This window comes from Drosophila gunungcola, chromosome 3R (assembly GCF_025200985.1).
Source record: "Drosophila gunungcola strain Sukarami chromosome 3R, Dgunungcola_SK_2, whole genome shotgun sequence".
NCBI classification, from domain to species: domain Eukaryota; kingdom Metazoa; phylum Arthropoda; class Insecta; order Diptera; family Drosophilidae; genus Drosophila; species Drosophila gunungcola.
In genome coordinates this window covers 14,394,779-14,407,716 of record NC_069139.1, presented here as the reverse complement: position 1 = coordinate 14,407,716, position 12,938 = coordinate 14,394,779, and the positions used below count along the sequence as shown (strand labels likewise).

General features: G+C 41.6%; 1 protein-coding gene across 6 annotated transcripts in view; it reads right to left on the bottom strand.

Annotated features, from left to right (window-relative positions):
• LOC128266697 (uncharacterized) overlaps positions 1–10,046 on the bottom strand; it is a 75,499-nt gene extending 65,453 nt beyond the window's left edge. For all 6 annotated transcript variants that reach the window (XR_008269072.1, XM_053003388.1, XM_053003389.1 and 3 more), the window contains exon 1: positions 9,598–10,046. The gene's annotated coding sequence lies outside the window, so the exon portion shown is untranslated. The remainder of the gene's footprint in view (positions 1–9,597) is intronic.
• Between the last annotated feature and the right edge of the window lie 2,892 nt (positions 10,047–12,938).

The following is a 12,938-nucleotide window of genomic DNA, read 5'->3' as shown; positions in this document are numbered from 1 at the left end:
GCTGCAATCTAAAAACAAACAGCAGCCCTTTGTGTGAGTGTGTGGAAAAATAACGAAGCGAAAATTGAAACTAAAATAAAGCCATGTTTACCTCGCAAATTGTTACATGTGAGCAGCGAAGAAGCGAAAGGAGCGCAGGAGCACAGGAGCACCGTCTCCGCCTCAAAGTTTATTTATTTAAAGTTTTAACTTTTTGCATAAGTTATCGTTGAGGCCAAGAGGCGGCCAGCTGTGCCTGCAATTGGGCTCGTAATGTGTAATAAATAAAGCAAATTAAAGCGCACCGAGTCGACCGCACGAGGGCATGATTCAGGATTCAGGGGCGTAACCGAAAGTCCGGTCTCAGCTCACCAGCTGTGCAAATAATGTCCATATGTGTGTCAGTGGCCCCCGACTTTGAGAGTCAGCTTAACATTTAAATATCTTTAGCTTTTTCTCTTGCCCTTGCCCTTTGACCCCCCTTCCCGCGTTCTATCCACATGTGTGACTGACCAAACAAGCCAATAAATGTACCACAAATTTGTATGTCAAGCTCTCTGAGTCAGTGCATCGACACACTTGGCCAGCCGTCGGCCTGGAAAATAGAGAGAATGCCAAATGCCTTTCACATGCCATGCCGAAAATTCGATTTAAATTGGAATTCCTTTGGTCTTAAGTCCGGCAAATTGCTGGCAAAGGGGTAGTTGAGCCGGATAGAAAGTGACACAACATTTCGCGTGGCATCCCAAGAATGCCGGCCGAGTCAAGTGCATTAAATAGAACGATAGAATATCTAATTAGCCGCCTGCCAGTGTCAGTATCTCATAAAAGTTTCTCCTCCACCGCCGGCTGGCTGAGTGGCAGTCAACAAAATTGCCGGGAAACTTTCGCGGCTCTGATATAATTATGTGCAGCATAACAACATGATACACCATCCACCCCCCTTTTATCCTTTGAGAGCTCCTCATCATGCGGTTGCACCTCGACGCCAGTGCACAGATGCAGTGTCGAGTGACAGTTGAAGACTTCTGAACCGCCTTCTATGCATGACAAATGCAATTGGAGCAGCTGGCAAAGTTAATCATGATCCCTTGTAATTAGCTCTTTAAAAGTTAAGGTTGCGTCACTCATTGCATAAAACAGAATTTTTCCCATTACTTAAAGCCATTTTTAACTAATTGAATTTCTACAAAATTCTATCGAAATTTTTATTCTAGACCACGAAATTCCGACAAATAGTGAAATGTTAATTAGTTGTTTTGTACAAGTTGTACGAGGCGGAAAAGAGCCAAGCAAATTAAAGAATTCTGAAAAGTATATTGCTAAGAAAGCCTCTTCGGCAAAAATTATATTTTTACCGAAAATATGAACCAAAAAATGTAATGCTTAACTAAATATTTAAGATATAAAAAAAAATCACCGGAAATGTAGTAGAAGAAATATTTAATGTTTATTTACATAGTTCTAATAAACAAAACTATCTATGAAACGAAACAGATATACTCCTCTAAATTAAATTTACTTTTAAGAAAACAATCAAGGATATTTATGCAATTTTTAATAGTTTCAGGGATGAGGGTTGAAAGGTTTTGGTTTTATGCTATACGAAATTATCTTCAGCGATCAGTTAACAAAGCCATCAATTTTAGTTGACTGTAATGTGATATTTTAACAAAACTAGCTAACTCTTTCTTAGTAAAAGTTTACTACAGTTTTTGGTCAACTGTCTGCTTTACTCCATTCATAATTACAAGCTAGAGCGAAACTCTAATGAAATTTTAATGGGGAAAATGTTGGGGCAGTCTGTGGGTAAACAATCAGATCCGTAATGAGGGCGCAAATGTTTGCCGCTGGTTTTATCAATTTAGTTCGTGCTGGCTTGTTTGAAAATCAGCCACGAGTCTAGTGGATTTTTTTGACTTATTTGGCCTGTCTGTCTGTCAGTCACACGGTCTCATGTAATATTTAGGACGATTTTATTGTTTGTGAAAGTTCAAATGAGCCTTGAGGCCGCGTCTGCGGATGCTTGCCATCGCAAACTTGTCCGAGCTGTTCTCCTCCTGATTTGCCAGCCACCGCATCTCACCTTAATTCAATGAGAAACACACATGACGGACGAAAAAGCTAACAATTGCTTAATTACCTACATTGGCTTTAAACTTTACCCTTTCTGTCCATATCCTTCTTCAAAGTTCAGCCATAAAATGACAGCCAGTAAAACAGGTGAATCGATTGATTCTACCTCACCGACTGGTTGTGGCACTTGAAAATTCGTGTCTGGCTTCTATTTATATTGACTGTATGGTTTGTTGCCATTTTATGACTTTAATTTATGAGTATTGATTTCAGGAACCCCTGTGCGAACTATGTACGTGTGACTATCTGAGAATCGCAGCAGATGTCGTCAGGGGTACACGAATATTTTTTGGCCGGGCAGGCAGGATAAGTTGGAAAATGAATCAAACATTTAAATTATACGTGGTGAATGGGGGAGGAATGTGGTTCCCCGTAATTGCCCGCAGTTGCAGTGACAGTGACGCACGAAGTCGAGAGTAGTCCCTTGCCCTTTCTGATTTTACAGTTTTACAAATATCGATTGATTGCCCCCTTTAATGGGCCAATTAAAACGATTACACCAATCGTTTGGGCCACTGCCTGGAAGTGGGCCAAAATAAAATTCCTGTCGCACCATTAATAAATGTCGCTGCGAAGGCTACAAAATGTCGAGCAGTGTACGCAAGTTAAAGGCGTAATCCAATCGACCAGTGCACACACACACACATGGTTCAGACTCGGGGGACCTAGGCATGGACCTGGCATTAGGATAATGGATGATTACGGGGAAACGTGTGGCATGGTCTCCTCCGATGTGGCCTGGGTTCGGGATTGAAAGTGGGATTTGGATTGGGTCCGGGTCCGGGTCCGGGGCTCGGCTTCGGTTTCGGTTTCGGCTGGCTTGGCGTGCGGCATGGTGCTATTTACATGCAGCGGCAACGTTAGTCAAAGTCATGTCTCGCACTAAGGTTTAACACAATATGCACATACCAACGCTCTGAAGGTGGACCTCGAGAATCGGAAAACGTGTTGTGTTATTAATAGGACTCAAAAGCATTCAGTATCCAGATAGTTTACTTGTTTCATTACAGTTTTCGCTTTTGGGCAATGCCTTTTGGATATAACTTTAAAGACTAAAAATCTAGTGTTTGTTATTATTTTTTTAATCCGTAAAAGAAGTTTAATGAAGTTCTTACAACTACTGACTTTAATAATATTGAAGGCAATATACACTACTTTAATTTAATTTCTGCTCGTTTTTGTGCCACCTTTTATTGTTAAAAGTATCAAATAACATTTTTGAAATATATTTATATAAAATAATTATAACTATTTCAAGGCATTTAAAATCCAACCGTATTTCATTCCACATGTTTCCTTTGACTATCAAAATGGATTTTACTATGCTGGCGGGGATCTATTAGAATTTCCCAAAAAAACACATACTGGCTCACCCTAACCCACACTAACATGTGTGGGGCCCTGCATAAAGTCAATTTCGTGTACAATTTTATTTGCATACAAGTAGGAGACCAGGAGGGCAGCTAGACAAGCCAGAGACACACTTAGACACACATTTGGCTCGTCCTCGTCTTATTGCATGTCTTGCAATTTATTTGTCTGCCCTTCCAGGACCGCCCCTCCCGCTACCGCTCCCCCTCCACCCTCATCACTGCCCCCACTTATGGCTTATCCCCCTGCAAAACCCACCGTCATGAAAGTAGAAGAAAAATAGCTGCAAAAGTCATTGGATGAATTTTATGCATTGACATTCGTCCCCATTCTGTTGGCCGCTTTCCCGTACCACATGCATTTCCAAATATTGCGGAGGAAGTGCGAGGGAGATGGAAGGCGAAAGGAAAAAAGAGAGGGCAAGAAGACGTCAGACGTCAGGGTTTGCTGCGACAACGACATGTCAAACTGACCCAGTTATGCATTGTTTCCATAGTTTGCTCTTGTGCTCGTTTTTTGCGGTATGTTTGCCCGAAAATTTGGTCAATAATTTTAAACTCGCTGCCAAGGGTGTTGGGCGGTGGTGGGTGATAGGTGGTAATCCGCCAAACCCACAACCACCTGCCACGCCCCCTGTCAAGCCCCATCACATCATTCATATTTGCCGCTTTTGTTGTTTGTCATTGTCGTGTTGCCATTTAGTGTTTGCACTTGCATTGGTTTTGTCGTACTCATTTGTGCATTCACTGGTGTTTTCATTTGAATTTGTTTGCAAGCGGAAAAACACAATACAGTTTCGGTCAATATAATGTAATTACTAAGAGCTTATGCTATTCTTCAAAACAAGACATGACTATTTCCATTTATTTTTTTTTTAGCCAATGCCATGCCTTTTCTGGTAAAACTTTATTCGTTATTTAATAAAGGGGTTTAATTTCAATTTGTGTAGTTCATTTTAAATATTATTTATTGACAACAAAGGCTTTTAAAATCTTAATAAACCATACCCAAAAAGAGAAACAATAAAAAATAAATTTTATTATAAAATGCTAATTTTTTTTGCAAGAGCCATTTCTATGACATCAACTGTAAATAGCTATGTGTTTGTTTTGGCACCTCGTTTCCATTTAAATTAATTTGCATAGCTTATGGATTCACAATTTAATTATCAGCGAGTTAGAAACTGAAATCCTTCAACCACAGCCATTGCCAGGATGTATCGCATTACTTATGGGATCGCAGGGTAAACGTCATTTCAACACAATCACACCCCTGGCGGGGAGTTAACAATGCAAACTGTGCATAGATATAGTGGATATTGGACTGCTGTCTTGGCCCAGGTGTTTGCCCTTTGACAGATTAATTGGGTCAACAAACTGCAGCAGTTTACCCCCAAATCACTTGAGTCGACAGTCTATAATTTAAACATGAGTTTAGCCAGCACACAGGCAAACGCAAAGCTTGGAGTGAACGAGAGGCAATTAGTGCTGGTCGGGACTTGAGCCCACAGACAGGGCTCTTAAAAATATTAAAAACCAAACTACCAACAAGCCACGTTGGACCAAAGTGACCGCATCAAAGCCTACACCGGTGCGTATGAGCAATATGGAAGAGCTCGAGCAGCACTTCACCAAATGCCAAATATAGTTTCTTTTTTTGTATCTCGCCGGATGTTTTCCTTGCCCGCATGATACGGAGCTGGGCTTGCTTGTTAGTTTTTTGGTCCTGCTGCCGTTTCTGCTCCTGAATCTGCTGCATATGGCAGCAGTAGACACGTATGCATACATACATCTGCCGTAAAGTAATTCAGTGTTGTTCCAATAAAGTGCTTCATAAATATTTATTGGATTATCGAACGTATCGGACACACACACACACACACATTCGCAGCGCTCCTGTCTGGAGAACGCACATTGCTCCATTGCCATAATGAATATGAAGCAATGAACATTGCAATAAGCGCACGTATGAATAAATGAGAGCACAGCGGAGCAGAGCAGCAAAACGAAAAGAAAGGGCGGTTGGAGAGGGGAGAAAGGAGCAGGGAGAAAAGAGAAAGCAGAAGGCAGAAGGTAGAAAGTAGGAAGAGGAACCAAAGAAGTTTCCCATCTGAATGGGAATGAATGAATGCTTACGGCAAATAAACTAATAGTTCAAGTGCTTTCAATTGCTGGCTTTCGAAGTTTAATAAACCGCCAACTCATTTATGGCTATTGTAAGCAGCACCCATTGATGGATATATAAATACCATAAATTTATTCATCGACGTTTAATTAACTAACACGGCTGGTCTGCTAATTACATAATCAATTTACACATTTGATACTTTAATTATACACGACCGTCGGCAGCAGCAGGAACATTGCCTGTAATTAAAAGCGGATTAAACCTATAATCTCTGAAATTAAAGCCTTGTTAAAGTCACAAAATGGCGGTATGTAATGGAATTTAAGGCGCCGTGTGGCGCCTGAAATTTGTATTTATTATTTATTCTGACATTTACATCAACAATCGGAATCAGGTGAGCAAACATGGCTCCCCCAGTCGCAGTATCCAGGGACAGAGGCAAAAACTGAATCAGAAAGCACCCAGGGCCTGCAGGTATTTAGGGTGCTTGCATATTTTATGGCCTGTCATTGTTTATATTGTTCAAATCTCTCGCCTCATGTGTGTCAGCCTGGGAATTTCTTACGGCGACTTCATTTGCACATTTTACAGTAACATCGAGGCGTGTAATTCAAGGGTTGACTTCAACGTCGACGACTGCTGACTGCACTGCTGGCAAAAAGTCAACCGAAAGCAACAGAAAGCTGTTGAAAGTGGCTGGTGCCGAGGCAGACTTCGGATATCGTAATGTATTCATATGAAATGACAACTGACAAGAGAGCCAGACAAATGGAAAATCTTACTCGCTCCATTCGGGCCATTCCGAATGACAGGACCAGACGAAGGACGGCCAATACTAATCACACATAAATCAAAAAATGACATAAAGTGTACCAACAGCAGCTGGCTGCTGATCTGGCTGTCAGGCAGCTGGCACATGGCAAACTGCCGACATGGAACACGGAATCGAATCGAATTGAACTCGAGCAAAATCGAAGTGAAAATGGGAGATAGCAGGAAAGTAGGCAAAAAGTAGGCAAATCGTACCATAGATTGCATGTGGTGCGCAAAAGCCGATTGCACTGGCATGTGGAAGGATCTCAGGCGGCGGACGGCATCCTGCAGCTCATGTATTATTAATTACAAATTACAGGCAAAGCACATTAAACATGCATTGTCAACTCCCCCGGGCAAACACGACCCCTCGATTGTAAGCGATGCAGGGAGCGATAAAAAAAAGGCAAAAAATACTGTACTGCCAGCATATCGGGGGCCTAACACAATGCTATTGTAATATCGATTACAAAGCCCTGGAAAGCAACGCGCAAGCTACATATTAGCCTGCGTCGGCAACACTGCGTATGCGTATTAATAAGTGAATGTGTGTGTGTGTGTGGTTCAGGTGTTTCAAGTGTGTGAGGGTCCGACCTCGCATAATTGCTGTCCTGAAACTCGTTATAATAGACCTAGTGTGCGTGGGGAGAGCTGGCGTATTGTCAGCTTATGAATCCACTCCACTTCACTTCATTTCACCCGATTTTCGACCCCTCCAAAAACATTGATTGATTCCCTTTGGTCGGCCAGTGAGTAATTGTTGTTGATTTAATAATTTATTGCGGTGGCAATTATTTAAACCGACCATCGACAAGCCATGACATCAGCTGCCTCGAATAGAAACCGTAAACATTTCGATCGAGGACGAACGGTGCGAATGGCAAATCCCCTTCATAGCGACACATTTGCATAAGCAAATCTGATGCTACATGCAAAGGCAGGAAGGTAGAAAGGGCAAATAAAAAAATAGAAAGTGGAATGTAGAAGCCAGGACGACTCGGCACACGTGTATGTCAAAGCGAATGAGTTGAAAAGCTGCATTAAACAACACTTAGATGTGGCCAAAAGGACGGCAGGAGCGAGTGGGTGCAGCGGTGGAAATGATTCATGATTCGGGTGCAGACAGCGGGGAATTCAAAGTGAAAGGAGCCCGGCGACGAACAAAGGCAACGGATCGCTGAGCAGAAGGTGGTGGGGTGTTGCAGCAAAACAAATATTGTTAAAGTTGTTCCACCAGCAGCTGCTGCTATTGCCACTGTACACAGGGAAAATATTTGACTTAATGTCTTATCCACTAATCACACTGCTTATAAATCAAACTTACATGGGTATCGTTTAAATTCGCAAGCATGTCACTAACTACATTTTACTATAAAAAATATCTTTAACATCTATCTCCAACAACTCGTTTTAAAACATTTACTCAAATAAAAGTTATAAAAAAATCTATTTCAAAATCTTTCGTACTGCAAATGCGCTCTATGAATTATTTATACAGTGCATTGTACAAATTCGTTAGTTTTGCCATTTCTTATAAACATTTAATTATTTTTTAATTTTCATTTATAATTTTTTTTGTAATGAACAATGGATTAACAAACTATTATATTTTAAATTTATTATATTTTAAAGAAAATTGAAATAATGTTTGTTTGAGGAAATGGACATTCAATAAAACTTTCGACTATTTCAATTTTAATTTCAATTTATACATTTTAATTTTTTAATGAGATTTAATGCCAATCTAAGCTTATTTTGGCTTGTGTAGCAAGAAAAAATTGCGCGCTGGTAACAAGGAAAACAAAGCGCACAAGAGGTAGCTGAAAAAAATACATATAGCACCGAGAAAAACTGCATAAAATGTCAAGGTAAAACTAACAAACTGGCTTAGGAGCGATTTAACGGAAACGGAAATGCCAGCGAACGTTTAAAGCGCCACCAACTTCGGACAGCTGCATTTAAAAGAAGCCGAGAACTTCTTCGTCTTGGCCGATAAGAAGCGGGAGCAGCAGAGCGAAGGGGCAAAAACAAAACAGGGCCTCTGAATGGGCCGCTTAATTAGAGTGTAAACGGGCGACAGGCGCAAAGTTCAAATCGCTGCTCAAAAGTAATTAAAAAGTTGCAAATAAAACGCAAAGAATACGGCCAAATTACGCGATTGCAAAGAACTTTGGGACAGTTGGCCGGACGCTTTAAAGCCCCATTTAAATTTCGGATTACAAATGGGGCGGTGGCAACGAACAATTGCAGCAATTTCAACTCCAACTCATTGAACAGCACTTGGAAACTACGCCAACAATTTTACGCTTCGGCCTAACCAGAAATTCCTCGCCAGGACTACTAGTAGTCCGCTTCAGTTGAATGCATTGCAACTATTTTTAGGGGCACTCATTTTTCAGTTGAGTTGCCAGCGGAGTGAGTTCCCATTTGGTTGTTTGGATGTTTGGATGTTACGTATTTAGACGCAGTTTATGCCCAAGTCCTGGCAGACAAGGATAGGCAGGCGACAGGGACAACAGTCGAAACAGCGAGTCATGTGCAGAGATCGCAACATGCTGGGCCTGTGTGCGCCAGGTAATCACGTCATTATCACGTGAAATTTCGGCATTAACGTGAATTTACGATTTGCACATGAGCACGAGCCAAGAAAGGCAACAAACCGGAGACCGAAAAAATAACTACCAAATGGCGGCACCGGCAGAGGAGCCAAGGTAGCGACGCACATAAACTCACATTAAATGCGATTGCCAATTTATTTACTAAGTGAACGCCGCTGAGGCGCAGCAACGTCGCAGGTTGGAATCGGGACTTCAGGAGCCCAGCTGGCAATGTTGGCAAGTCGGCTCAAATTTTAGAGCGGAAATAGTGCGGCAGGCGATGGGCCATGGGGCTATGGGGCTATGGGGTTATGGGGTTGTAATTGAACCCGCCACCCAAAAGTTGTTGTAGCGAATAAACCTGAGCCAAAAACTTCACTCACACAGCCACACAGCGGGGCGAATGTTGGCAACTTTTTTGCATACAATTAACGAAAGTGGCGCACCTAGGTAAATAACATGAAATATTTGCTTTTTCGGAACGGAGCGGAGTGGAATGGAAAATTGAGCATGGAGAATGGTGGGGGGTTAAAGTGTGGAGGCATGCGAGTGCTCAACCGCATTAACCCATTACCAGCATAAGCAGTAAGCAGCAAGCCGTGCGGCAGCGGCAGCTGCTGCTCGCAGTTTTCCTCTTCCATTGCCTTTCCCTTTCGCCGGGCCATACAATTTTCCAACACATTTGCCAAATTAAATTATATACTTTAGTATGCAGTGGCACAAATCTCGGGGCAAAGAAAGCACACTCGACTGATTTTTTCTCTGGGTTTGCTGACACTTTATGATTTACAGCTTAGCTCCGATTTCACTTGGCCTTATCCCGTTTCTGGATATTTTATTTACTCGACGATCATCGCACGCGCCACGCACACATTTCAGCCGTGCCATTTGCAATTCGTTGGCATTCGCATTCGCATTCGTATTTCCGCTTCCGCTCGAGTCGCATCGAAATGAAGCCTAAAAAGCGGTCCGATTGAGTCGCGCTGCCCGCTTGCCATTGGCCGCGCGTCCGTTCGTCACGAGTCTCAGTCGCAAACTGTTTGGCCCGCAGAGATCCCCAGCCCTCGGGTCCTTTCAACGCACGAAGCTGGCCCAAAGGACTCGGCTCGGAGTGCTCGGCTTTGGCCCTTCGGCTTGCCTCGTTTGTCGGGGGAAACGAGAGAGAGCCGTGGAGTGTGTAGAGAAGCATTTGGCGCCAATTTTCGGCTCACGTGGAGATTGTGACTCTCAAACTGTAAGCCGCAAGGACTCGCATCAATAGTTATTAATAATTAATCGTAGGGCACACAGATGCATTTTTGAGTTTTTCTTATGATTTTAAATTCCTTTTCAATATTTTTACAGAATTTTAGGTATGCAAATCTTATAGGTAGCACAAAAAAAAATATGGATTAGTAATTCGAAGAGCTCTATTAATTAAGTGCTTAACTTCATCAGCCAATTTATATTGCTCAACCTAATGTTACCAATTACCATTATTCTTAATAATTAGAATTAAAAGAACAATTTCCTTTAAATGTTGTTAGGAAATACATGCATTGCCTAGATAACAATAATAAAATATAACATATTTTAATAGTTTAATTGCTAACAATTATAAATTTTTTTTGAGGATTATGTCATTAAAGCTCCTACAATTTTAAACTGCATTTGTAGTCTTAAAAGTAGTTTCTTGTAAGCAGCTGAAATACAACTGCCGATAGCTAATCGGTTACATCACCATTTTTGCATTTACAGTAAGTAAATAAATGAATTCTTTATGGCTTAATCAATTGCCAACTGCAGTTGTGTGAGTCTGAAGTAGCGGTTAAGCAGCATCCATTGCTCACAAGCAAACACACACAGGTGGCCAAGTGGAGAGATTTCCAGCTGAGAGAAAGAGAGAGAGGGAGAGAGAGACAAGCACACAGATAGTCGGAGTTTCAGGTGGCCGTGCAATTATCCGTTTTTGTTTTGGTTGCATATTCGCCGAGCAAAGCTCGCCGTGTTGGCCTAGGACTCTGCGTACGAGCCAAAAGCTCACGATTTGACACACAAACGGATGGACGGCGGCTGGAAACGACGACAGACGATGGATGACGACGCGTGGAAGTGTCCAATAAAAATTACGTATACGCAGCGAGTGCCCGAAGCAGCGGCTCAGTGTCACGAAGCGTGCGGTAATTGGCAAAAAGAAAAAAAAACACACAAAAAAATAGAGATACCCCTTCGACACCTCACTGCCACTACTGTCAGCTCAATTTTCATGATTTCAAGCAAAATGAAACAAAAACAGAATACAGGAAACAGAAGAATTCGAGCTGGTATACGGTTAAACATGGTCCCCATTAAAATCAAAATAATATATATATCTATATTTAAAATACATATTTTTAATATGTATACTAAAAAATAAATATTACATTATTGTGGGAGTTATTAAAACCCTCTTGGAAAACTATTACAATTTTATGAAAAAGTTTAAAACTGTGAAAAGCGAACTCAGAGTGGTTAAATAAAAATGATGCATAAATTAAGTCATTACCTAAATCGAGTTTATTGCTTGCTAACCTCGAGGTCACCAATAAAAGCATTAGCTTTAAATTATTCAAATTTTTAATAATACCATAAAAGTGAGTATGAATATGCTCGGGAATTAGTTCTAAAAATAAGATTCTCCTTTTTATGTAAGTACAAGCAAGCCATGGAACAATTGCCCAGCGAATTGGCTGTGGCTCAAGAAATTGGCTTCGATATCGGCATGTCAACATGTCGCAGAGGCTATAAATCTGACCAGACCTTCCGATGGCCAGTGAACCGGTAGGCGGATTCATGAACGCGGGTCCCCAATTGTGCTCCTGAATAGGTGCACGAACACAAGCCGGAGTGTTTCTTCAGAGAGCACGTTGTAATTATCGCGTGAAATCAAAGCGATGCCGAGGACCCAATGCCCTGCCAAAACAATAAGTCCTGGCCGGTGGCCTGGCAACGCGGCTCCTCCACTGCGGGGCTCCTCTGTGCGGTCGGACTTTTATGTTTGCCTGGAGCCCAGCTAAGCTGATTATTTCATTTCCATTGTGCTCGCCCCCGGCATAACTTAATTTTTATGGCACTTATGATATTTTAATCTAATGAAAGTGTAATTACATTGCCATTGCTAATTTATACTCATTGCGGAGCTATTTCTTTTGAAGTATCCAAGGCAACAGGAAACTCCCTAGAGCAACCTAATAGTTTCTTAGTAATTTAATAAATTTTAGTGGAAAATAATATTGTTTTTATTACTTACTGCGAACAATGCGGAGAACAGGAAGTTGGTGGGACTTACCTGTAAAGTAAAGAAGACGTAGGAAATGTTATTCATGTGGTGGGTGCGGGAAAAACTGCTGCTGGCGGGAAATGCTAGCGAGCGCTTCCCGTCCAACATCAAAGACAGCGAAATAACTAAACTTGAATCGATTGCCAGCAGAAATAAAACAAATTTACTTTACTTCTCAAAAAAAAATAAGAAAACATAAACCAATGTAGCAGAGAAACAATACAGAAGGCACAGAGACAATCGGTGGCGAAGGCTCCTGAGGTGGAACCCCTACACACACGCTGCCAGTTGCAAATTGACTTGCTTTTGAAGTACAAAGCATTTGGCGTTGCCATCTGCAGCCCGTTGGCTAAACAACAACATGCCCAGGTTGGAAGTAAATCCACAGTGGAGGCTACACCACAGGCCAGCGGCACGCCACACCATACGAGCGAACGAGGCAGAAGGACAAAGACGTGAGAATTGCTTATTTTGTGAAAATTAGAAAATATCACAGAACGCACAAAAACACTCACACCACTTCATACACACACTGAGAAAGAAGAAAGGGAAATCCAAAATGAAAACAACCATTTGGACTAACTAAAATGCTGGCTTTATATAACAAATATTTAAAA